The sequence below is a fragment of the Diceros bicornis genome, chromosome 16, assembly GCF_020826845.1.
Source record: "Diceros bicornis minor isolate mBicDic1 chromosome 16, mDicBic1.mat.cur, whole genome shotgun sequence".
NCBI classification, from domain to species: Eukaryota; Metazoa; Chordata; class Mammalia; order Perissodactyla; family Rhinocerotidae; genus Diceros; species Diceros bicornis.
Window position 1 is genome coordinate 13847378 of NC_080755.1, and position 27903 is coordinate 13875280.

Consider the following 27903-nt stretch of genomic DNA (forward strand, 5'->3'; position numbering starts at 1 on the left):
AATTAGCATACTGATAATTTCAACACTTTTTTTCCCAAACAAAATAATATGGAATATACAGGTTCCCCTATAAGTGTTGTCTCAACTACAACGTGTCCTTCTGTCACCACAAAAGCGAGCCTTTCATACTTGGACTTTTAACCTCTCCATTTCCTGAAATTCTCCCTCGCTGCCTATTCACCAAATGATGACCATCACTGTTTTCCTTTCTCCTTTGAAATCACTAATAACCCTCAAGTCAGATGATCCCACCCACCAAGAACTAGGGGATCCTGCAGAGTGAAGGCTGAATATTTATGACCTTATTTACGCCAAGGAGATTTTAATCACCAGAAACTTTCCTGACTCTCTGAGAGAATGCCACACAAGGATAAACCAAAATAAAACAAAAACTTACAAGGTGTCTCCAAAAAGGTACAAAGGAATCTGTCATAATTCCTTCCAAGCTTCACCCTGAAGATATGGGGATGGGTATTTAAGTGCTATTCAGATTCCTAAGCATAACCATGCTCTTTACTCTTGGCCTCTCTCACCTTGCGTGTGAATTATGGCAACTGTCCTCTAACATATCTCCCAGACCCTAGAACGCCCTCCACCCAGTCTATTCTTTTTTTTTTTTTTTTTGTGAGGAAGATCAGCTCTGAGCTAACATCTATGCTAATCCTCCTCTTTTGCCTGAGGAAGACCAGCTCTGAGCTAACATCTATTGCCAGTCCTCCTCCTTTTTTTCCCCAAAGCCCCAGTAAATAGCTGTATGTCATAGTTGCACATCCTTCTAGTTGCTGTATGTGGGACGCTGTCTCAGCATGGCTTGACAAGCAGTGCTTCAGTGCGCGCCCGGGATCCGAACCAGGGCCGCCAGTAGCAGAGCGTGCGCACCTAACCGCCAAGCCATGGGGCCGGCCCCACCCAGTCCATTCTTTATGCCTCCGTCAGGAAAATCCTCCTAGACCACAACATCATACACATAACATCCTTTGATCAAACATCTTCACGGGCTCTCCACCTCTTCACGGGCTCTCCACCTATGACAGAGTGCAGTCTAACTCCAGCAGCACTGTCTCTGCCTTTTTCCCCTCAAGGCACCCAAAGAAAATGCAAGAATCTCTCTGGAACACATATAGATAACCAGAGGAAACTTCTTGCCAACAAGAAGTGTAAGCGTCCCTAATGGCTTGAGGGGAAAGCAGTATCACTGCCCACCTGTAATTCATTCCTAATCCAGCAGGAGGGCTGGGAGAATCTGGTCCGGTAATCGGGCCCTCTTCAACCGTCTTTCCTATTTTTTCTCTACAGTAGTGCTTCTCAGACTTTATTGTGCCACCTGGGATCTTGTGAAAATGGAAATTCTGATTCCCTAGGTCTGGGATGGGACCTGAGATGTAGCATTTCTAACAAACTTCCAGGTGGGCTGGCTCTGGAGTAAGAAGTAAGGAGACTATAGCAATGGTCTCAACTGAGGCTGTACAATAGGCTGTACACTGGGCTGCACTCGTGAAACTTAAGAAATCCAAATGCCCAGGCTACACCTCAGATCAATCCAAATCTTTAGAGGAGCGGCTTTTAAAGCCCCCCAGGTGATTTTAATGTGCACCTAATTATTATTATTATTATTTTTTTAAAACATTCAACAGATTCTTTTTTTATTTTTTTTAATTTTATTTATTTATTTTTCCCCCAAAGCCCCAGTAGACAGTTGCATGTCATAGCTGCACATCCTTCCAGACGCTGTATGTGGGATGCGGCCTCAGCATGGCCGGACAAGCGGTGCGTCGGTGCGCGCCCGGGATCCGAACCCGGGCCGCCAGCAGCGGAGCGCACGCACTTAACTGCTAAGCCACAGGGCCGGCCCCTATTATTATTATTATTATTATTATTCCCTCTACCTCATACCTTTGCCCAGGCAAGTTCCACACATGGATTGCCCCTTCTCCGCTCAGCTAAGTCCCACCTTCCTTGTAAGACCTGATGCCAGTCTTCCCTTGTGAAGATGTCTCCAACTCTGGGTGTTGGCTCCATCCTCTCCGCCCCTCGGTACTGCCTGTCCTGTTCCTTATTCCCTGTGCTGCACTAGCAGAGGAGTGCACTCCTAGAAGCAGGTGCTATTATTACGTTTCTGCATACTCTCAAAGCCTGGCAAGTACAAATGTGAGATGTACCTGCTCTGACTTTGAGACGGACTTGTAGGGAAATTCAGCAAATAACAGCAAATGAGTTCTTTCGAGTCTCAAAACAAAACAAAACAAAAACATCCTCATAGAGCACAAGTACTTGCTCAGCCAGGAAGGAGTATTTTCAGGACTTGACCATGCCTGTCAGACAAGTGCAGAGATCTAGATCCTCTTAAGCTAAGAAAAGCAAAGCCTCTAGCCAGTCACCAAGATTTGCTCCTAGGAAAAAGCAAAAAGGAAGAAAGAAGTCGGAGCCCAGGGTCATGACCTTTAGGGTAAGATGTGGAAAGGCTCAAATAACAAGGCATTCCCCACCACGCGGAAGCAAGAATTCTCTGGGCTTGATGGTCACAGAAGCTCATTCAAATCTGGCAGTGAATGGACCGGGTTCTCCAATTTAACTGATTAATTCCCTCACCACTCCATTTTAGGATACAAAAGGCTCCTAGTGCCATAAATATACCAAAAAGAAGGGAAGTTGTCAATATAGCTATTTTCAAAACCTGAGTTCATGAAATGCTTAATTAACAGAATAGACTACCTTATCAGTCTCTGAGCCAGAAAACATTTTCAATATGAAATCAGAAGATTTTTAAAAAACTAAAGAAAACTTGTAGTGGTCAGAACGAATCATGCAAGACATACCTAGGGAAATCCATTACAATTCCAAACTGAGAAAAATTTAAATTGAGAGATGTAGAGTCATTGACAAAGAGATTGATCTCTGCAGTCAATATGCCTGGGTTCAAATCCTGGCTGTCTCTACTCACTCTGTGTCCTCAGGCAAATTCCTTTATCTTTCTAGGCCTCAGTTTTCTCTCTGTGAAATGGGGATCATAATGACAATTTATGTATTTATTTTAAATGATAAATGTGGCAGTTCCTCAAACAATGTATATCACACAGTAAATGCTAAATATGTTCAATTTGTTTTTAATCTATTCCATTAGGCCTTTACCATAAGAGCCATGTCATATAGTGGTAATATTACAGTAACCTACACTTTGACCCTACCAAGCCACACACATTTTCCTGAACTTGCATACATGTTTTTAATGCCTCAATGCTTCTGTAAACTATGCCTTTTGCCTCTCAACTTCCTCCCCTCCTCCTCTGTCAAATAATACTAATTATTATTATTCATATTGTTATTATTTTGTTTTTAAGTCTCACTTCCATGCTATCTCCTCTCCTCTGGGTGTTTTTTCTGTCACCTCCACCACCTCCTGAGCTTCTAGAGCACTTTGTAGGGACTTGTACTGAAGTACACATCACACACTGAATTGTGAGCACCTGTGTTTCTCTCTCTCATTTGTGAACTTCTGGAGCCATGCTGTCCAACATGATAGCCATTAGCCTCATGTGCCACTACTACTATTGAAATTAATTAAAAATAAATAAAAATTAAAATTCAGTTCTTCAGTCCCACAAGCCACATTTCACAAGCTCAAGAGGCACATGTAGCTATGACTACCGTATTGGACCACGGAGAATACTGTTGTAATCGCAGAATATTCTGTTGAACAGCTCTGTTCTAATCTCTTGGGCAGGGACCATGTCTTGTGCATTCCTAGAGCCTAGCACTCACTACAGTGAGATTGTAAATGAATGACAATATTGACAAATACAGGCATGTTTACACATACTCTCTTGGCTGAATGAGAAAGAATTAATCCTTTATTAATGTTTAAACCTACAGGAGAAAATATATTCAAATTACCTAGCATGAAGGCCATCACAAGAAGGAAATGAATAAAGGGTACTTAATCATACAAACGAGTCGGTTGAGAAGTCCTACTCCTTCTGATAATTCATAAAGTTATTCTGCCAGAAGACCATTAAGATTTTATATTAAGGGGTATCACTACAATGCGTGAATGGTCAGTCTCCTATCTGGTAGTTCGTTTGTGTCTTACTTGCATAGTCTCACCACGTCTACTTGCTCCTTAATCTCAGAACCAGAGTGTCATCTATCTCATGTAAGAGAGTGAAAATCAGCTCTGCGGTGTCTCTAACAGACTCAGACAAGGCCAGCGGCATGGCCAACAGAAAACAACACTTCTCCCAAGGCCAAACCAGAGCTACAAAACCTACAACTCCTTTTGTGAAGGCTCCTTTCTTTCCAGTGACTTCCACAGCCCCTCTTTGTGCCTCCCCCATCATGATCAGACTGCCGAGATACCCAATTACTAAACTGCCCCTGCTTCATGATGCCACTCAGTCCAGCGTCGGTTGCCCCTTCTCCAGTCCCTCCTTAGAATCATTCAGCACAAGTCCAAACCCTACAAAAAGACATTTATCTTGCTGGATGCCCCACAGTCTCCATGCTGTGCTCTCTCTTTGCTGCAACCTAATCATGATTGCAGTAGCATTCCTGGGGTCTTTCCCTGTGACCAAACTTCAGGACCTATCCTGTAATGGCATTCATTTCATTCAATAAAATTTTCCATAGCAGAAAGTAACAGAATGTCCTTTGCTTATCTGATTTTTTTATCAAGAACCATGTTTCTCAATTCAGCCATAAAAAGGAATGAGGTACTGATACATGCTCCAACATGGATGAATCTTGAAAACATTATGCCTGTGAAAGAAACCAGACACAAAAGTCCACATACTGTATAATACCATTTATAGGAAGTGTCCAGAATGGGCAAATCCACAGAGATAGAAGGTTGCCAGAGGCTGGTGGGAGGTGAGTGTGGGGAGTGACTGCTAATAGGTATGGGCTTTCTTTTTGGGGTGATGAAAATGTTCTGGAATTATATAGTGGTGATGTTTGTACAACCTTGTGAATATATGAAAGACCACTGAACTGTACACTTTAAAAGGGTGAATTTTATGGTATGTAAATTACATCTCAGTTAAAGAAAAGAACTAAGTTTCTGCCTTTGAGTGGGAGTACAGTTTTCTGTACAAGTCACAAAGCCATCAAGGGTAAACAGCCTCTTAAAGCAAGTTCTTGAAATTACTTTGGATGGAGTGACTTAATTGATCTCAGTAGCACCTAACACGGTTTGCCAAGTAAATCCTTCTACCTTGCCTTTATTCAGATTCATCCTTAGTTTGCCTCCTCATTCTGTTGCTTCCACCTTTTTCTCTAAAGCCCATCAGTTCTGCGTCTTTTGAAATTTTACCATAAAACTGCCCTGGCAGATAATTTACCCCTTCAAATGTCGTTCTATCATTAAAACCAATGTGCAAATATAGCTTCTCTGGTCCACTGGTCTCTACTTTACCAAAAAATATAGATCCTAAGATGGTGTGGGGCACAGAAGAGTTAAACAGGGGTGCCCAGGAGCTGCTGGTATTGCAGCAGATCTGATGGTGCCAAATAGGACATATTAAGATTCTATGCAACGGGAGATCCACTTCAACTGGAATTGCAAATAGGAAGTGGCACTTCCCTCAGAAATGGCTTAAAACACCACCCCCACCCCCCTGCCATTGCCACACTATACAAAGCACGTTCATCTCACAGAGAAAAAAGGCATCTAACCAAGAGACCACTGAAAAGAAAGAGGCAGAGAATGGCTGGAGCATTAACTGATAACGTGGACAACTAACACTGGCAAAGCATTTTAATGGGAAGAACAATCTTCCATAGAAATCTAGTGTGGGGAAATGGTATTTGAGCCTGCCCTGAGCAAGTGAATCAGTGAAAAGTAATTACTTTTCTACTTTTCTATGATTTGTAATTAAGACTCTCAAGCAAAGGGCAGACATTCCCACAAAGAAGATGTGCGAGTTGGGGATGTGGTATACAAAGAGTGTTCAACCCAGATCATGACAGAGAATGTTCCCTGGCTCTCAGTAAGGGCTATCACCAGCTTCTCAGAGAGGAGGAAACTGAAAATAACATCAAAATCCATCCCATATACTTTACCATTCATATTACAGAAATATTCAGATAAGGTATGTAGACCAGTGATTCTTACTTCACAGTGTGGGTTCTGTTATTCTTAACAAATCTTTCTGCCTTTTGGTGTCATTACATAGAGACACATGCACACATGACGTGTGGTAGTGGTTTCAGAGCCACTAGAAATTCCACAATCCACCTCTTACCCCTAAAAGTAGTCTATACTTTACTGTCTTTCTTTAAGGTTTTAGTCCCCAGTGAAATGCATGAAGTCAGCCTTACAAGGGAAGCCTAGGGAACCAGCTACTTCCTCTGCTTCAGTTTTGTCTAAGGTTGGCTGACTCACAATTTCAGCATGTTGTTTAATACAAAACCATCATGTTCACAGTATCTTCAAGTAACATGGGTTCCTCTCTTCCTCCCTCCTTTAGCAGCATAAAGGAATAAAAAAAGAATAAAAATGATATGGGCTATCTCTCCCCCTGTATTGATTCACCCAACATACATTGAGTACCAGGTACTGCACCAGGTGTGGGAACACATAAGAGAAAAAGTACTTACTCTGTAGGGGTGAAACAGACGTGTGCCCAACAGGGAAATGCCCCAGATGTCCCTAACACGGGGGTGACAGTGAGTCAGAGTAGGCTTCACTGCAGAGGTAACACTGCAGCTGAATTGAGCCAGGCTCTCCTCAGGCAAACAGGTCTGTGAGAACAGGGACAGGGAGTGCATTCCAGGCCAGCAGAGGGGACAGTGTGTGCGAAGTCACTGAGATGTGAGAACACTTGGGTTTCAGTGACAATGGGGCAAGTCTTCAGTGTAGCTAGGACACAGCCTCAAGGGGGTGGGAGAGGAGATGAAACAGGGCCAGATTATGATGTGTGATCACCTGGCTGAAAAATATGATAGAATATTGGCCTAGAAATCATTTTTAGTTAATGACATCAGTGGAATAATATAGCGAACTTGTTTAGAGAATAAATTACTTGGCTGGAAAAAAAATCCTGCAACAGGACAAATATTGCTTGCTATACAGCACTTTCAAAAGGAAAAGTCTCTTCATATAAATGACAGCTGATAATGTTGCTTGTACAGTTCTGCTGAGCATTACATGTCTTGAACCTACAGTAGAGCTTTACCACAAACTTAAGATGTTCTACTTTAAATTAACTTTTTTTAAAAAAAAAATCCAAATAACAATTTAGAAAAGAAAAACAGAGCCATCTTCCCAGTAGTTAGGGATTATATAAGCACTTATATAAGCTGTAATATTTTTTTTAAGTAACAACATTTATATTAGTGTTGTAATATCAAGATAAAACAAACTTAGTGATTTAAATACCAAAAGATGACTCACCCATTTCATACAAAAACAAGCAACTTATCTGAAAAATAAAGGCTAAAAAACTTACTTTATCCTTGAAAGGAATATGTTACTACAATCAGCATTCATTAAAGCCTCCTCACTCTCTTTTTTGGCTACATCTGGAAGGTAATTAAAATGACCCGTCTGGTAGTTGAATGAAGAAGCAGGATAGGACATCAGGTGTTCCCGCTATGATATTTTCCACAGAAACACTCCAAGGCCAAAGCCCACTTTACCTTTTCCATTTCCCAGAAGCTAGGCTGCAGCACAGCATTTGTCAGCAACCACAAAGACAGGGCAGTAAGTCAATAGTAAACTCTTACAACTCATCTGTTTCAGTCACTGTAGCCAGCGAGCTGTTGGTTCTGAATAAAGTAGCTCTGATAGAGCACTTTTTTGCATTTTCTAAGACACTATGCATTTTCAACAGGAAAACCTCCACGGCCTCATAATTCTGGAGGCAATCATTAGCAACCAAGAATGTAGCTTGTTGTGACGGTAATGACATACCACCAACTATCACCCACGGACAAATATCTACAATTCTGATTTAATTGTCTAGATAAAGCAGAAAATAATCCAGGTTATCACAGTGACTGTACTTTTATCATTGAGATAAACATGGACTGTTCCCCTTCCTATGCTAAATCCAGGGCAAGACTGAATGCAAAGTAAACTGGAATCAACCTGCACAAAATAATTACTTAAGCCAGGATCAGAAAAATGCTAATTAACATTGTATTAAAATAGGTACATATATTAAGGACAAGACTAAAAAGAATATTTTACTGAAGCTCCCCACTGGGAAATCTTTACCATTGTAGTTCAGAGAAACAGAAGGAAAGAGAGATGGCTACTAGTAGTTTCCTTTCAGTAAATCAGAGTCCCTTCAATCTACAGTTGGGTAGCTCAATCTCTAACTGAAGGGTCTGATGTACAATCTTCACCTTCTCATCCTCAGCCCTGGGAGAGTGAACAAGAAAGGGAAAGAATGCATGGTGGACTTACAAAATTCCATGCCGCTTGTTTCAATTCCTCAGTCAAGAAGAAGTCAGCATAAGCTAAGTCTACACAGACCAATTATGGTGACTCACACACTAAGTGATAAAATGAGTAATTTCTAAAACCAAGGCAAGCCTCTTAAATCAGGGGCTGTCCCCAAACTCCCTGCCAGGCATGGACTTGGGAATGGGGGGAAGACAGGTACCCACATCCACTGCCCCCTGAAAGAAGGAAGAATGACAAGAGAGGTGGGAGTGAGTGCCTTCTATTTGAGAAGTATGTCTCTCTTCTGGTATATCTCGGACTTGCTCTTCTCACGCTACCCACATGGCCCTCACCATCCTCCTCATTCCAGTCTTGGGACACACACAATATATGGGTGTGTGTGTGTGTTTTAATTAAAGGGCCTGCTTGACATGGCTATCATTGCTCTGTTCCAGATAAGCTGAGTTTGACTCGCAGTTTCCTCATCTGAAAATGGGGATAGTAATATCTACTTCACATGGGTTGCTATGAAGAATAACTTAAAGGAAATCACTTTATAAATTGTAAATCATTGCTTCAAATGTTACTTATGAGTATAACAATGCCTTGTAGCACACATTTCATCATTACCTTACTGGCATTATACTTTATCAATCTCCCAAAGTATATATTACAAAGTTAAACAGAACATTCCTGTATCCCCCGGCTGTTTTTGACCACTTAAAAACAACTGTATAGTGCTTATTATTGTTCATTTACATAAGCGCTATAATATTTACTGGCCAAAAAGCAGCCTCTTAAATACCACCCAAAGTTCTATTTTACAATGTACTTCTCTCTGCTGAAGTCAAGACAGGTAAAATGTCACCCAGAAAATGCCAGAAAAGGAGAGCAGAGCTGCTTTTCTCAAATGTAACTTCCCACATATCCTCAGAGTTTATTTAAAAATTGAACCTATACAAAAGTTCTTAGGCTTATATAAAAGGGATATTTTTAGCTCAGCTCCCAAAAGTCTTCTAGATGTATGCACAGAAACAAACTATGAAAACAATAATATTCAATTAATATGAAAAGCATCCTTTTCATTTTTATTTAATGTTGAAAAGGAAGAAATAACCCCATTGGCATTTTTCAAAGCGGAGCTCACCGTCGTTCATTAATGCGCACTGCTGACTGCCCAGCTCAGAGGAGTGGTACTTGGTCCAAAAGCTGTAATCCGGCCTCAGCCCTGCAGCAGCACAAACATGTTCACTACAGAAATAAAGGACCCGTAGAACATTCCTTCCACAGATAGACACACACCCAACCATGGCACCAACAGGACTTAAAACAGCCTGGAGGAAATACTTTATCAGATGCAATGGAGACATCACAGAACTACATGATTAGAATCAGATTTATCAAACGTCACTTAAAAATTGGAATTGAGAATCTCTGGCCCAGTGTTAGCATCCACCCTAGGTTTAAACCACTGCACAGGGTTATGTTGCTCCAGCCATGACTATAATCTTCAGAACTGTCTCCTGCTAAACCATTTCACCTCTTCTATTCAAGGCCAAATCTCTAACAAATTTATAAACCAAGCAGTTAAAGGGCTGAGAAGAATGGTTAACAGGCTATTTGGCATCCAAGGACAGTGATAATTCTCAAGTCCATGGCCCAAAATGCTAAGCAAGACTTGCCCAAACCGCTGTGCTTAGACACTCATTTAAGAACCTAATAAATCTGGGTTCTGGGTTACACACTCCACTCACGTGAAAATCATGTGACCACGGGGCAAGTTACTCAACTCCTTGGAGGCTGTTTCCTCATCTGAAAAATGAAGTTAATAATACTACCACACAGGATTGTTGTCAAGATTAACTGAGATAGCATTTGTAAAGTGCTTGGTACTATATTTAGTACATAATAGGGGCTCAGTAAATATTTCTGCTGCTGTTCCCTTTTCACTTTCACAGCCTCAGATTTGACCAAGAATTTATTGTGCGTCTTCTGCCTGAACTCTCATGACTTATCTCTAGAAAGTCTCACTCCGTTTCATTTTACCCCTACAATCAATCTTAAACATGAAAATTATTTCCAAAGAAACATTTCAATTACATTACAGCCTCTTCCTTCCTATTTAAATCTTTTCACCCTACAGAATGAAGAATAAGCTCTATTTTGGCCTGGTCTCACCTCAAGACACAAGCATCTTCTCCTATTACCCCTAAGTATTCATTCTAATCAAACAGATCGCCTACTCAACTCCATGGGCAGGTGATCCAAGGCCCTGTGTGGGCATATCAGGACAGTCCACCCTCTAAACCAGTGCTGCTCAAAGTGTGGTTGATGGACCAGAGATGGTCCCTGATCAGACGATTACAGAAGAGCAATTTGACAAAGTAATTTTAGTCAGCTGAACCTAACATTAAAAAGTCGGGGGTTATATTTTATATGTCTTTTTAAATTTCATTTTTCTAGTTATTTATGCTGATTGTATTTTACAAACTTATTAGTCTACCCGAATCAAAAAGAAAATAAACTGGTTCTTCACCACAGACAGTTTGAGAAGCACTGCTCTAACAAACTGTGCTGCTCTGTTAAATGCTCTCTTCCTAGGCTCCTAGAGCACAGCTAGTCTTCCCTACCCAATATGGTGGGTTCCAGGAAATGTGACCACCAAAGACAATACTAAAGGTAGACTTACTCTACCTCAGGAACAAACACAGTCATCTATTACATTCATGTGTTAGTTGTAATTTTGCCCACTGGAATATTGCTAGGTGACAACTTACTATGGTATGGAATTTAATACAGGGTTAGTCCATTTTGGGCCCCTTCTAGGCATTCTCCAAGTTTTTATTCACTCTTTTAATGAGATGCTTTAGTTAGAAATTAACTTCAGGCAGGTATGCTAAAAGTATCAAAAGAAAAATATTTAAGTAAGTGCTCCTATTACATGAACCCTGAGGATAATAGTATGAGGAAGTTCTAGTTGATTTGTTCTTTTATCAGTAGTGCAGATTCATTATCTCCTTCTCTGTAAGGAGACTTTTACTAGTACCTTCTATATGAATCATCAACTCCAGCACCTGGGTATACAGCCAGGGACAGTAAACTTCTGTTGGAGGTTCTTGACAACCTACCCCAGTCAAGCACACAAAAATGGCCGCCTATTTAAGTGGGTGGTTGGCCAAGTTCCTTCTATCTTGAGCCAGAATTTTAATTTAACAACTATATTTAAACATCCACTATGTTCAAAGAATTATACGAGGAGGTGAGGGTATTCCAAGATTAACAACACACAGTGCCTGGACTCAAGGAGCTTACAACCTAGTTGGGGAATAATATAAGTACACAAATAACTATTAAACAAAGTGGCAGCTAGTAGGTGTTGTGAGAGATTTATAAACCTTTGTTTCTATAGAAGTTTAAGGAAGATCATCTCACATCTAGCTGGGAGAGGCTGGATAGGTTTTATGGAATTGTGTGTAGCTGAGGGAAGCTTAAGAGGATGATAAGACATCAACAGCTAATAGGATGAGGTGGAGAATGAAGAAATCAGCATGAGATTAGTTACACATACTCCCCCACACACACACCAACTCATGGTTCATTGCCCATAAACATCCTCCTCAAAGACTGTGGCAATTCTATCAAAAACTATTATATCATTTGCAAAAGTTATAAACTGCTAAGGAAATCCATTCCCTCACCACTGGATTTTATTGTATTTTGTGGTAGTTAACTCAAAGAGTGAATATAAGAAATCAGATTTCCAACATTAAGAAAAGGACAGTCCACTCAAAGAAATTTCCAGTTTACATTTATAATATTAACAAAGTTCTTTAGTTATAAAATAGTAACATCGGGGCCAGCCCCATGGCTTAGCCGTTAAGTGTGCGCGCTCCACTGCTGGTGGCCCGGGTTCGGATCCCAGGCGCGCACCGACGCACCGCTTGTCCGGCCATGCTGAGGCGGCGTCCCACATACAGCAACTAGAAGGATGTGCAACTATGACATACAACTATCTACTGGGGCTCTGGGGAGAAAAAAAGGGAAAAAAAAGGAGGAGGATTGGCAATAGACGTTAGCTCAGGGCCAGTCTTCCTCAGCAAAAAGAAGAGGATTGGCATGGATGTTAGCTGAGGGCTGATCTTCCTCACACACACAAAACAATAGTAACATCAACTTCTTTAGGTTGATCAGAGGTGCAGAAGCCCAGAGCTATATTCTAGAGTGGGAGGTGACAAGCCAGAAGAGAACATGGAATTCTAGGAATTCTCAGACACTTGGGGAGGGACCAGGACTGGGGCACAGACTTAGTCAAAGATTAAAGGAAGGGGACTCTTCCTGCAAGCTGGAGAACATGTGGACATTCAGGTCACAATAAAATAAACCTACACACATAATCTCTACCAGAAACTTCATCTCAGCAGACCTCCCAGTTTCTCCTGTGTCTGTCAGCTCCTGACTGGCTGTAGGTCGTAAACATCCCAGTCTACCAAGATCAGGAAACTGAATTTCTTAAGGATTTAAAAATATATATATTCCAACAGCTATTTCTTCACCCTCCACTGCCTTGGAACCTAGAAATACACTTTTTCCATTAAAGTTTTCTTAATGGAAGATGTCCTTTTGGCTACATATCATAACCTTTTATTTTCTATGTTTTAACCTATTAAACATCTGTCAATGTAGTTGGAAGAACCCAGGCTTTTGAGAATCAGGTAGATGGAGGTTTTCCTGGAGTGCAGATCATCCCTGAGAGAGTAGTGGGAGATGAGGCCAATACATGAAGGACTTGGAGAATCAATCTAGATGCAAAGATGCCTGGGAGTATAATTGTTATTATTATGGATAACGTTTATTAAGTGTTTGCTGGGTGCTTCACATGGATTCTCTCATTTAATCTTTGCAACATCTTTATGACATAAAAACACTTATTAACCCCATTTTACATAAGACGAAACTGAGGCAGAGAAAAACACATTTAATTGCCAACGTTTATATGAATAGGTTTCTCTTTTTCGCTGAGGACTAAAGGCAATGATAACTTCGTCTTCTGGGAGAAGAACAAGAAAGGCCATTTTGGTGCCCAAAGCAACCATGCAAAACAAAGCCTTGAGATCAAATTCAAAGCTATCCGTATCAAAATCTCAGCTGATTTTTAGCAGAAATTGACCCATTGATCTTAAAATTCATTTAGACATTCAAGGACCAAAAATAGCCAAAACAATCTTCAAAAAGAACAAAGTTGGAGGACTCACACTTTCAATTTCAAAACTTAATCCAAAGCTACAGTAATCAAGACTGTGTGCTATTGGCATAAAAATAGACAAATAGGGGGGCCGGCCCGGTGGCGCAAGCGGTTAAGTGCGCGCGCTCCGCTGCGGCGGCCCGGGGTTCGCTGGTTCGGATCCCGGGCGCGCACCGACGCACTGCTTGGTAAGCCATGCTGTGGCGGCGTCCCATATAAAGTGGAGGAAGATGGGCACGGATGTTAGCCCAGGGCCGTCTTCCTCAGCAAAAAAAAGAGGAGGATTGGCGGATGCTAGCTCAGGGCTGATCTCCTCACAAAAAAAAAAAAAAAAAAAAAAAAAATAGACAAATAGGTCAATGGAATACAACTGAGGGCCCAGGAAAAAACTTTACCTTTAGGGTCAATTGATTTTTGAATTTTGATAATTCAAAGGAGAAAGAAGAATCTTTTCAATGAATGGTGCTAAAACAATTAGATATCCACAGGCAAAGAATGAAGTTGGATCCCTACCTTATACTATACACAAAAACTAACTCAAAACAGATCATAGACCTAAATGTAAGGGCTGAAACTTGTAGAGGAAAACACAGGTGTAAATCTCTGTGACTTGGATTAGGCAATGGTTTCTTAATTACGACACAAAAAGCATAAGCGACAAAATAAAAAACAGATAAACAGGACATCATCAAAATGAAAAACTTTTATGCTTCAAAGGACACCATCAAGAAAACGAAAAGACAGCCCACAGAATGGGAGAAAACATTTGTGGATCATATATGTGATAAAACCCTTGTATCTAGAATATGTAAAGAATTCTTACAACTGAACAATAAAAAGATATGATCCAATCAAAAAATGGGCAAAGAATTTGAACAGATATTTCTCCAAAGAAGACATACAAATAGCCAATAAGCACATGAAAAAGTGCTCAACATCATTAGCCATTAGCAAATCAAAACCACAATGAGGTACTACTTCACACCCACTAGGATGGCTAAAATCAAAAAGACAGACAATAACAAGCGTTAAAGAAATCACAACCCTCATACACTGTTGATGGAAACATAAAATGGTGCAGCCACTTGGGAAAATAGTTTGGCAGTTCCTTAAAATGTTACACATAGAGTTACCATATGACCCAGCAAATCCAGTCCTAGGTATACACCCAAGGGAAATGAAAACATACATCCACACAAAAACTTGTACATGAATGTTCGTAGCAGCATTAAGCATTATATATAATAGCCAAAAAAGGGAAACAATCCAAATGTCCATCAACTGATGAATGGATAAGGAAAATGTGGTATAACCATACAAAAGAATAGTATTTGGCAATAAAAAGGAATGAAGTACTGATGCATGCTACAACAGGGATGAACCTTGAAAACATGAAATGTCCAGAATAGGTAAATTTGTAGTGACAGGAAGTAGACTAGTGATTTTCTAGTGCTGGGGGATTTGGGAGGAAATGGGGGTAACTATTCATGGGTATGAGTTTCTTTTCTCAGGTAACGAAAATATTCTAAAATTAATTGTGGTGACAGTTGCACAACCCTGTGGATATGCTAAATACCATTGGATTGTACAATTTGAATGAGTGAATTTCATGGTATATGAATTATATCTCAATAAAGCTCTTTAAAAAAAAAAAAAAAAAACAGGCTCGGGGCCAGCCCGCTGGCTTAACGGTTAAGTTTGCATGCTCCACTTTGGCAGCCCTGGGTTCTCAGGTTTGGATCCTGGGTGTGGACCGACACAGTGCTTGTCAAGCCATGCTGTGGCAGCGTCCCATATAAAGTAGAGGAATATGGGCACAGATGTTAGCCCAGGGCCAATCCTCCTCAGCAAAAAGAAAAGGATTGGCAACAGATGTTAGCTCAGGGCTAATCTTCCTCTCTCTCTCTCTCTCTCTCTCTCTCTCTCTCTCTCTCTCTCTCTCACACACACACACACACACACACACACACACACACACACACACACACACAAAACAGGCCCTTGAATCAACTGGGGGATGAAAGGCTGATGAGCACGACACACATGAAGGGGTAGGAAATGGAATGCTCCCTGCCCCTAACATTGGGTCTTCCTGGGTGCCCAGGGACTGAAGAGGGGAGAGAGAGGGAAGTAGTTGCCAAGAAGGCAGCTAACTTTAAAATTTGGGACAATCTTTAAAAATTACCTTTTCAAGTTTTGGGGACAAGGTCCTGGTTGTCATGCTCTGGTTATAGCACAGAGGGAAGTGCAAGGAAGGTTGCAGGAAGCATGTGTTGTTTCTCAGGAACCAACTTGACCTTGGGCTTCCTGAGACCCTACCATCCAAGTTGTCTACTGAGCACAGTGCTCAAAAGAAAGTTAATTCAGGCTGTGGGTGGCTGGTCATTTCAGAAGAACAAAACCCTCAGACTACCTGCCTCCAGTGACCTGAGTACCTGGTCATGTAAAGGATGAGGTGTATTTCCTGGATGCTGAGAACTTCTGGAGTCTTCTCCAGAATGCCTAGTCACTTCCCCACTTGGCCAAGTGGTAATCCATTAATGTTAACTTAAAAAAATTTTAACTAAGTTTTTGGTTTAAAAGAAGGCTTCTCAGCACGTATCCAGTGAAGCACAGCTGCAAATCAGTGATGAGATATCCCAATACAGACAATTATTTAGGATGAACAGGTATTAGAAACCTGAGGTTGACCAACCTAAGGTGGGTACTGTACCCCTCCATTTGGAAAATTTAAGTAGAGTAAAAACACGGTGAGATTGCTGCTGCCTTTCTGCAAGAAAAAACAATATCTAGGGTTTTCCACAAAATTCCTGCCTTTCTTCCTTTCTTCAAATCAATATATCTGATAAAAAAAGTATGTTTGGCAAAATATCAGAAGCCATAATGTAGAATGACTTAAAAGGTAATAGTAACAAATGATAGGTTCTCCATATATGGAATCTTTTGAAATACATTAAAAGGGAATTATATAAAAGCCAATTTGTTTTGCTCTGAACTTATTTATGTTTGTTTAAGTTCAAGAGCAGCAAAGGCTTTCTAGGAATTTATCTTAAGTAAATAATTTAAAAAAGGAAAAAACTAAATGCATAACATCATTATTTTTAACAGTATAAATTTTGAAACAATCTAAATGTTCTAAGATAAGGATACGGTAATTAGTGTATGACACACATACCCTATGGAGTATTATGTAATTGTCAACAATAAGTATGTAGCATATGGAAAAATGGTTAGGATGCTGTTTTATAATCACAGTGCTAAATTGTATGTAATAATTACAACTAGGCACCAATATTTAAGTACATGAAGAAGAATGGAAAAAGGCAAAAAAATGTATTATGAAAGTGGGATCTTACACGATATTTTGAAAGATGAAGGAAAAAGATCTGGGGGAATACAATGTTAATTATACACTTACAATTTCTATTTTATAGGTCCAAAATTGTTGACATGAAAAGTGTTCACAATAAATTTTTAAGTGAACAAGGATGTATGATATATATGGTAAAATAAAATCATGTGTGGTTTTTTTTTGCTGGTCAGCAGGGAATTTTTAAAGTAAATTTATTGTTATAATTTATATACCATAAAATATACCCATCAATAGGTTTTAGTAAATTTGTAGAGTTATGCAACCATCACCACAATTCAGTTTTAGGACATTCCCATCACTCCAAAAAGTTCCCTCATGCCTTTTTCCAGCCAATCTCCACTCCCACCCCCATTGATCTGCTTTCTATCTCTGTAAACATAGTTGTACTTTTGACACAAACAAAAATATTAATAAAAATAAATCACATTTATGTTTTCATACAGAAAAGTCAGAACAGACGTCCACCAAAAGTTTATGCAGTGGTCAATTTATAGATAATATTAATTAAATTTTTTAAAAATATTCTTTCTGAAGTTTTTAACTAATTAGCATCTATTGCCTATAAAGAAGAGTTTGGGTTCTGACTTCCTTTTAAAAAGGATATATGAGAATTTCACATAAAAACGGAAGCTTATGCAAATATATTTACTTTCACTTTCTACCAAAAAAACATATAAAAGTATAACAAAGGAGTTTTTTTAAAGCATAAAATCATAAGGACAAAAGAGAACAGAAGCAAAGGAAAAGCAACAAAATTTTTAAACTGGGAAGTAGATGAATAAGCAGATGACCTCACAGAATTGAGAAAGCTGAATGCCAAGTCAAGCTCAGAAACAACCAGTTTATACAGTGAACCACATACCTCCCCCAAAGGCACTACCAGGTTAGGTTCCAGGTATGCGGATAAAGGTGAGGCCAGAAACAGGAGGATGAACTGAAATTCTCTTTTAAGAATCAGATAAATCCCCATATCTCTTCCCCAAGTCCAAGCAGGCAACCATATCTCCCCAACTGTGGACAAAGCTGGATAAGCATAGTTGAGAGTGGGGTACCATACTGTAAACAGTGAGATTGTAGGTGAACATCTTATATGCTGAAAGCTGAGTCCACCCACCTCCAGACCTCTTCTCCAACTCAGCTTCCAGAAAGATGGTAACCAGTCCTATACCATCAAGGCAGGAGGTCAGAAGATTTTCTCTAGTGAATCTAACCAGTCCGAGAGAAAAGACTTAACATAACAACAGCGAGTATTTCTTAGTAAATGGCCCACAGGTGGCAGGCCTCATCATGGGATCAGAGCTTCTGATCAACTTTATGGGGTACCGCCCTTAAATAAGAGCAGACAACCAGGATCACCAGACAACTGAGGAACATCTCAGACATAGAAGATAGAGACCAAAACAAACAAACAAAAAGCAACCTGGAGAAAATAGAGACTCTGCAGGGAGAAAAACGTGTTGAAACATGTATTTAACTAATATATTCAGAGAAAAAAAGAATACATGCATAAAACAATAACAGGTAGATATAAAAACAAACACTTTACTCAAATGAGTTGAAAACTTATGTCCGCACAAAAAATCTGCACACAAATGTTTATGGCAGCTTTATTTATATTTGCCAATACTAGAAGGAACCAAGATGTTCTTTAAAAGGTGAATGGAGGGCCGGCCCCGTGGCTTAGTGGTTAAGTGCGCGCGCTCTGCTGCTGGCGGCCCGGGTTCGGATCCCGGGCACGCACCGACGCACCGCTTCTCCGGCCATGCTGAGGCCGCGTCCCACATACAGTAACGAGAAGGATGTGCAACTATGACATACAACTATCTACTGGGGCTTTGGGGGAAAAATAAATAAATAAATAAAATTAAAAGGTGAATGGATAAACTGTGGTACATCTGTACAATGGAATATTATTCAATGATAAAAAGAAACAAGCTTTCAAGACACGGAGGAAACGTACATGCATATTGCTAAGTGAAAGAAGCCAGTTTGAAAAGGCTACCTACTGCACGATTTCAACTACATAACATTCTGGAGAAGGCAAGACTACAGAACCAGTAAAAAGATCAGTGGTTACCAGGGGCTTGTGAGAAAGAAAGAAGAATAGATGGAGCACAGGCAATTTTTAGGGCAGTGAAACCATTTTGTAAGATACGGTAATGGTAGATACACGATATGAAGCATTTGTTAAAATCCACAGAACTGTACAACACAAAGAGTGAATCCTAATATAAACTATGAACTTTAGTTAATAATAAAGTATCACTATTCATTCATCAATTTCAACAAATGTACTACACTAATGCAAGATAATAATAGGGGAAACTGTGGGGAAGGAGATACAAGAGGGGAGTCTGGGAACCCTCTGTACTTTCTGCTCCATTTTTCTGTAAACCTATAACTGCTCTAAAAAATAAAGTCTATTAACTAAAACAAAACAAAAAAACAACCAGTGAAGAACTCTTTCTAAAACACTTGCTAAATTAGCAATGAAATTGGTATTCTTACATTCCAGGGGGAACTAAAATTGGAAGAATCCTTCAGGAAATCATTATGCTATTATGTCTCTAAAAGGATAACTTTCAACTGAGCAATTTTACTTTTGGAAATCCACCATAAGAAAAAAGTACAAAGGATGATGTGGAACTATCACTATTCCAATGTGACTGTTGGGATATTCCACTGTTCATTAATTTCATATTTCCAAAAGTCTTGAGTTGACTTCTCTTTAAATAAAACATTATTATTGGCATTAAGACAATCTGAGTTTTAAAATATATAACTGATCAGTTTCTGGTCTGCGCGTGGCACACATATCTTTTCCTTGTGACTTCTGATTGACACTTTATTAATTCAAATTTGGGCTCTGAACACCAAAACTCCTCTACTTTATAATACAATGTGACTGGTGTTTTTTCTCTTTCATATTTTTATAGTTGGTGTTATAAATTGCTTGAGGATTAGTATTCTGCAAAACATTCTAAGAACACTTAATACTAGAACATTTTACGCCCAGAACATTTTACACTAAGTGTTCTCAGTGCCGCCAAGTACGAAGAATTCAGGTACTAAGTGAAATAGTGCTAAGTGCTAAATGTAAAAATCTCAATTTTTACTACTAAAGTTCATGTTTTGAGGAGAATGCTGTTGTAGCCTCAGTATCCTACAATCTACAAGCCTAAATGGCTTCAATACTAAATAAAAAGTCATCTATCATAGCTATTTTATCAGTTTCAACAAGCCTCATGAGTTTTTGTTGTGTTTTATCAACAGGCCCTAGAGTAAGGAGAATGTTTCTGGCATTTCATCACCCAGCCAATTTCCCAGACTCAGTTCATTTCAGAGGACAATCTACTGGTTGATTATTCACATTTTCTGCTGGGAACACTTGAATCCAAAATAAGTTCCATCCTTCCTTGTCTTTACTCATCGTTCTTACTTCCATTCTCTCACACATTTATTGAGCAAACCTGATGTACTGAACACCGAAGATATAGAGATGAAACATGTGGTTCCTGCTCTCAAAATGGAATTGGGCAGAGAAACAAGTCATAGAGTATTATGGCACAGTGGTTCACACAGTGTGACAGGGTACAATATGGCGTGGTGTGCAATGGCATGACAGGGGATGAAGGGAGCTGAATTTTGCTGTGTTCAGTTTGAGATGACCTTATGACATTCAGGCATGTGGATACCCTAGCAGGCACTTGACTGAGGAGTCTGAAAAAGGTCTAGGCTGGGGACAGAGATGTGTGAATCATTAGTATAGAGATAATGAGATTGCCTAGGAAGAGCATGCAATGGGAGAGAAAAGGGGACTAAGTACGTAATTTTATGTAAGAGGTGGGAAAATGAGTCAGAGCATGCAAAGTACTTGAGGAAAAAGAAAAAGGAAAACCAGAAGAGAGCTGTACCAACAAAGAAAGTAAAGCAAGTTTCAAGAATGAAAGTCCCAGTGTATCACAAGCTCAAATGAGTCCAACAAGACAAGGATGGAAGGGATACACTTAACGTGGCAACTTGGCCAGAGCACCTTCACGAGCCTCACGGGAGGCTAACTCATATGACACTGTGAGGAAATGGTGACAAGTGGAGAGTGTGTGTTCCAAGAGCTGGGCTGTAAAGAGAAAGAGAGATGTGCAGGGATAGTTGATGAAGAGTGTAGGGTCCAAACAAATATTAAAGAGCTTCCTTTCTGCCTTTTCTTTCTTTCTTTCCTTCTTTCTCTCTCCCTCCATCACCCCTTCTCTTTGTCTTTTTCTGCTTTCTTTCTCTCTCTTTTTCTCTTAATCTCTACTTTCAATCTTCCTCCCGCCTTCCTTCCCTTTGTTCCTTCTTTCATTTTTTAAAGAAAGAATAGAGATGACTAGTTTTTAAGCTATAGGAAAGAACACAGTTTAGAGGCAAAATGTTGAAAATAAAGTAGGAAGAAGGTGTCACAAATGGATTTCTCATTCTGAGAAATCAGAAGAGATTGGGATCCAACACTTACTGCATGAAGGCTTCCTTTTTTTCTGTGAAGTAGAAGACAAGTTTATTTTCAGAGAGCTGGAAAGGGAACAGGAGTGCTGAAGAAGAGCAAGTTTAGGTGGGCCAGCTGGTAGATGTAACTGGGGAGGAGCCGATTTGGGATCATGTAGGATTTCAAGACTGAGTTCCTAGCAGAAGTAATAGACCACGAATATACTTGTATCACCAATTGCCCTGATTGTGTGAATTTCTTCAGCAAAAGTCAACAACCTGGATGCAAGAGCAGAGGAAAGTAGATAGTTTCTTGAAGAGTCAGGTATTGATGAAGGCCAGAGAATGTGTCTTGAAAACACTGAGGACTCTAGGGTTTGTTTACCATGGAAGAGGTGGTGCTGCAGAGGAAAGTAAGGGTAGAAAGACAGGTCAACAGGAGGACTGACCCAACAGGAATAAGTACATAATAGAGGACAGACGCCTGCAGGCATTCATGTGAAATAACTTGACCCAAGATGAGTTCACGATAAAACAGGATGGAGGTGAGGGAGAGACCTCAAGAGGTCAACCAGTCCATTCTTCTGCTACCAAGCAGGACCACCCAAAGCCATTCCAAAGAGTAGAGACTCTATATTGTCTTTCAAGACCATCAAAAGTGAATATTTTCCACATCAGAGGTCAGGGAACTTTTTCTGTAAAGGAACGGATAGTAAACACTGCAGGCTTTGATGTCACAATTATTCAACTCTGCTATTGTAGCTCAAAAGCAGCCATAGATGATATGCAAAAGAATGAACATGGCCATACTCCAATCAAACTTTATTTTCAAAAACAGATGGTGAACTAGATTTAGTCCAGGACCAGTTTGTTGACCTCTGTAGACCATTTCTTTTAGGGGGTTTGTTCTTTTTTATTGATTGTAAGAATGCTACATACACAAAGAATATTAACACTTTGCCTATTATATACACTGACAATATTTTCTTCTTCTTGTTTATGTTTTTTGTCTTGGATATTTGGGGGAAAATGTAAAAGTTTAAATAAGTATATGTTCATGTACTCAAATCTATCAATCTTTTCCCTGGTTTTGGCTTTATAATCACGGTTAAAATGATCTTCACTATACCAATATTATATAAAATATTTAACTTTTTTATTTTTTTCCTAGAACTTTAGAGGCAGTGTGTGTGTGACAGATAAGAACTCAGACTCTGGAGCCAGAATGCTGGGGTTTATTGTGCCTATAGCAGGACTCATTATCTCTCTAAGTGTCCACTGCCCTAAAATGGGGGAAACAGCTCCTAATTCATAGGGCCGCCCCAAGGATGAATGAGTAAAATACGCACCATATAATAAAAAGTACTTAAGTCAGGGCCTGACCCATAGTACAAGCTAAATAAATGTTAGCTATTATTATTTTTGTATCTTTAATTCATCTGGAAATTATTTTGATTAAAAAAGGAAGACTGAGATCAAACTCTATTTTCCCCACTTATTTAAATCCATCTCTCACCACATTTCTCTCAGTCTAACTTAGTTTCCTTCTTTCCTTTACAAAATGCAAAAACACACTTTCAGTTTATTTTTTTTCATTGTTGTTACAAGTGGTATTTTTTTTAATTTAAAAATAAAAATTGTATCTCTTGTTATTTATATATTTGGTACTCATATATTTTATTCCAAAATGTTACAGTAGCTCTATGTTGCCATCTAACACAGTAAGTTCGTTTTTTTTTTCTTTTTTTGAATCACATGAGCTAATGGATTAAAGCCAAGTTCCAATGCCTTACATGGCCTCTGACGGCCCTGAGGCCTGGCCATGCCTACTTCTCAGCCTCTCTCCAGGCCCCTCCAGCCTGATGGCCGCGCCTTCTTTCTCAGCTCCTCCCACACATCAAGCACTTCCTCTTGGGGCCTTCACACATTCTGAAGTGCTCTCTCCCCAACTCTCCTCTAGCTTTGTCTCACTATTCCTTTTCATCTCAACACAGACAGTACCTCCTCAAAAACTTCCTTAAATCTCCAATATAAATTATAAATTACTCTCTCTTACTCTTTGCCTTTCTGGTCCTCATTCTAATTATAAAATCACACAGTTAACATAATTAGGGACTAGTGTGTTTATTAGTGTCTATTGTTTAAGTAGGAACTTATTGGATATTGGTTGAATTAATGAATATAAAATTAAAATAGTATTACAAATACTACTAGTGAAATAAAAATCTAACTTATTCTCCACAGATGTGAAATTTAAGGCCACTCAAATTGAACTGTATGTTTAATCTATTTATGAAAAAATTTTAAGATCTTTGCCCCATAATCATTTGTAGACAATTAGATGCTATTAATTATTTGTGAGCAGCTAGTCAAATGATCATTTATGCTGAAGAGAAAAGCATATTTTTATGAAAATTCCATAAGTCAAAATTTTTGTGAATTCAAAACTAACCTTTTCTCCTTTTAGTCTAAATTAAAGTTTTACTAATGTCGATACATTCATTCATCCATTTATCCATTTAATCATTCATTCAATTACACGTTTTTTGATTACCTTCTAGGCACTAAGCCCTAGTGATTGAAAGATGAATTGTATATGGTCTTTGCCCTCTCAGAGTTTACAGCCAAGTGAGACACACGCTACCTGGCGAGTGAGATTATAGCCAAGGAGCAGCACACACAAAAGTAAACACAGTAGGCTACTTGTCATCTGGAGACGTCAGGGAAGGCTTTTTGGAAATGATGTGCTTGAGACTTTACTATCCATATCTTAAATGTCCATAAAGAAGTGAAATACCTTTAAGAACTATCAAAAGATAGTAAATCTCATGTACTTATAACTTCTCGCAAAACTCACTTTTCACATTTGTAAAGAACACCTTTATCCATTTTGTCAACTGTCTTCAATGACAACTAGATTTCACTCAACCACAGCGTGGCAGAGGCTGACTAGACGTTCAACAAACCTACTTCTTTTCTCTGGAGACAGGGCCAAACAACATTTCCTAGTCCTCACAATGGAATGTGCCTGATGTGATTGCCAAGACAGTTAAGCTTTGTGTGCCTTCCCTACACTCTCTCCTCCTTCCAGAGCAATCTCAAAGGTTGGAATTTGAAGATGGCAGTTGAACAAAGATGAAAGGGGCCTGGATCCCTGAGCAACTGCAAGGAGAAGCACCTCATCATGATGGACTGCCATGTGAGCGAGGAACTAATTAAGCCGCTGAACTTTTGAGGATGTTTGTTAAGCAGTTAGCTTATCCTGACGATTCATTCCACTATGAAGGTAGTATGCAGTCAATCAGAATTTTAAAGAACATGATGATGACAGATATTCTTAGTCCCTAAACTCATCCTTCTTTCTTCTTTGCTAATAAGACCCCAATTTTGTTTGGGGTGCTAATACATACAGCTCCAGGTGAAGGATTTTGATTGGTCTAAGCTCATCATGAAAATCCTGTTCCCCACCTTTCTAGCCTTCCCTGCAGTAAGGGATGGCCATGCAGCCCAGTTCTAGCTAAGAGACCTAGGGAAGTGTACTGCAGGGGTTTCTGGGAAAGGTTTTCCTTCCCTGATAAAAGGGTACCTGCATGGCTGGCATCAACCCTTCTTCCCTCTCCCTGACTCAAACAGGACCTGCATGACTGGGATGCATTCTGAACTAATATAATAAATGCATTCTGAAGTAATGTAACATATTCACCAATGCCATAAATTTGTGGGCTAATATGGGATATACATGAAATGGAGAGTGCATGCCCCATCTACAGGCATTCAAAGATAATTTTTTCTTTAAACATTGACATGACAAAATAAAGGCCTCAAGGGGCCCATGGCCACTCAGTTCATGAAATCTGAACGATAAAGGCCTAATAATTTAACACTAACCATTAATTTTTTGTCATTGTCTATTGAATACAGAACAACATGTTTGTTTCTCACACTTTCTTAGTGTTCTTCTTTAAATCAGTGTAATGTACCGGCTAAGAGCTCAGGCTTTGGAGTCAGACTGCCTAGAATCAGATCCCAGCTCTGGCACTTACTGTGTGCACTTAAATGATACTAAAGTTCTGTCCGTTTTTTTCATTACTAAAATGGAGAAAATTATAGCATGCGCTTCTAAGGATGGTGATAAGAATTAAACGACACAATCATTATAAGGTACTTAGTAGAGTGCTTGGCACATAATACTTAATAAATATAAGTTTTCGTTTTTATTACCTCCAAATTTTAGCCATATAGCTTCAAGTGATGAAATAATCCATTGTCTGTGAGGGAGTCTTTGCTTCCTATGGGTCTAAGTGTGCTTTATGTTCAGGGCCTCCTGGTGAGTAAACTAAAGAATAATTAGGGTTGCCTGACAGCCTTTGGACCGCTTGAGTTTTAAGCAGGGTTAAAATAACATCATGGCTAAGTTGTTTTAAGTAAAGGATTAGAGTCAATGACTAAGAGTCAAGGGCGAGATGAGAGGGGACATTGGAAGAGTGGGCTGTGTGCTGTCTCCTGTCCCTGTGGACTCTTGAGCTTGTGGACTCTGGAGCCTCACTCCACACAAGATGATAAAGAGATGAGAACAAGTAATAGCCACAGATGATAGTCCCAACAGTGGTGGTGGGCCAAGCTCCCCTCCCAGCACTCCATTCATGTTCCCAGGCTTCTCCAAAATGGATTACTCACCATTACAAGGGTACAGCCCATGTTTTTCTGCCTCCACATCTCTGCTTATGCGATTCTCTTCCCTAAAAAACCTACCAGCCTGTCAAAACCCTATCCATTTCTGAGTCTAGCATAAATATCTCTTTTTTCAAGGTAGCATCTCTAGTTTTCCCTCTCAAATAGCCTCTCTGACTTTTCTGAACCCTTGTTGAGCTTCAATCATTCAAAAAACATTTTTTAAGTACATACTATGACCTTGGAATTATCCCATGTGCTGAGGGGACATGGTCTTGACCCTTTGGGAAAAGTTTAATGGTTATAATGAATTGAATTTATTTGTACCTTCTCTCTTCCCCAATAAGATGTGCAGTGGCTTAAAATAAGAGATTTACACAGTCTAACAGGATAGTAAAAGAAAGTTTAGGTCTAGAAGAGAGAAGAAATCAAATATACTAACCAGTAAATAAATATAGAGTTCAGCATCAAATGTAGCCCCTGGGGAACCAGGGTAAATAAAAAGAGGAACACATGATCTTTTATCACAATATTCTCTTATCAACAGAGAAAGGGATGCATACCAGTTCCTCAGGGCAAATAAAACTTATCCTTTACCCTAAAGTATCATATACTTTCTCCCTTGGGATGTTACCGAGGTTTCAAATAATTATATTTCAATGTCAAAACCACTAAAAAGAGGCATGTACAATTTGCCATAGGATACAAACTAAGTTCACTAAATTTCAAACTCCTTAAATGTAAGTACTACATTTATTAATAACAATAAAGACAATAATACTAGTATATTGAAGGGTAACTCACCATCCAAGATGTCTTTTTCAAAATTAAGCCAAAATAGTATGCAAAGATTTAAATGAATATCATAGCCACAAAAAAATACACATCCTATAGAGATGAAACATAATGTTTGAGTCAAATATTAAAAGTCTACTCATTTTTACATCTCCCTATAGTGGACATTACATTGCTTCTAGTAAACAATTCCCTCCCACTTAAACTGAGTCTGATGTGAGTTCAGCTAAAGGAAAACAGCCCACCTTCTCTGGTCAGAAGATGGTGCACTCATGGAGCAGTCTGGGCCTAAAGGTACAGAGTTAGGGATATTGCCATCCACAGTTCTAATTTCTTTCAAGAGCTTATTTAGTCCCACTCTTTCAACTACACACTTCTATCTGAATCTCTCCCATCATGTCAACCTTAATCTAAAATCGAATTCATCACCTCTCTCCCCAAAACACCGATTTCTGTCTTCCCTATATCTCTTAATGGCACCATTTTTCTCCCAGGCAATTGGGCTTGAAAACGTGGAGTCATCAGTCTCCCATTCCTTTCCCTTTACTCCAAAATTCAATAAGCAATCACATACCTCTATTCATTTTATGAGTCTCTCTCTCTTTTATTGCCAATATTAATATTCAGGTCCGTTTTACCCTGAGCCCATATTTATACAATAGCTTAGACTCACCTTCCTAAAATACAACACTCACATTCCTGTTCAGAAACTTTCAATGGGCCCTTCTTACTCACTAAAAGGAGGCTGCACTTCAGAGCCTGGAATTCGCCTACTCCATAAGATAGTCTCAACCCAACAGCTTTACTCCCTATCAACACTTTCATACTCTTCTACCTACTGTCCCCGTATTCACTTTGTGTTCCTCAGTGCCAAACTGCTCTCCTTACCTCTTCCCCACTAATCCAAATTCAATTCTTCAAGGCTGAGGTACAGTTCCACCACCTAAGCAAAGTCTCCTCAGACTTCTCTACACTTCA

General features: G+C 39.5%; 1 protein-coding gene across 7 annotated transcripts in view; it reads right to left on the reverse strand.

The window, feature by feature from the left end:
• GREB1L (GREB1 like retinoic acid receptor coactivator) overlaps positions 1-27903 on the reverse strand; it is a 259827-nt gene that overhangs the window by 206230 nt on the left and 25694 nt on the right. The window lies entirely within an intron of this gene.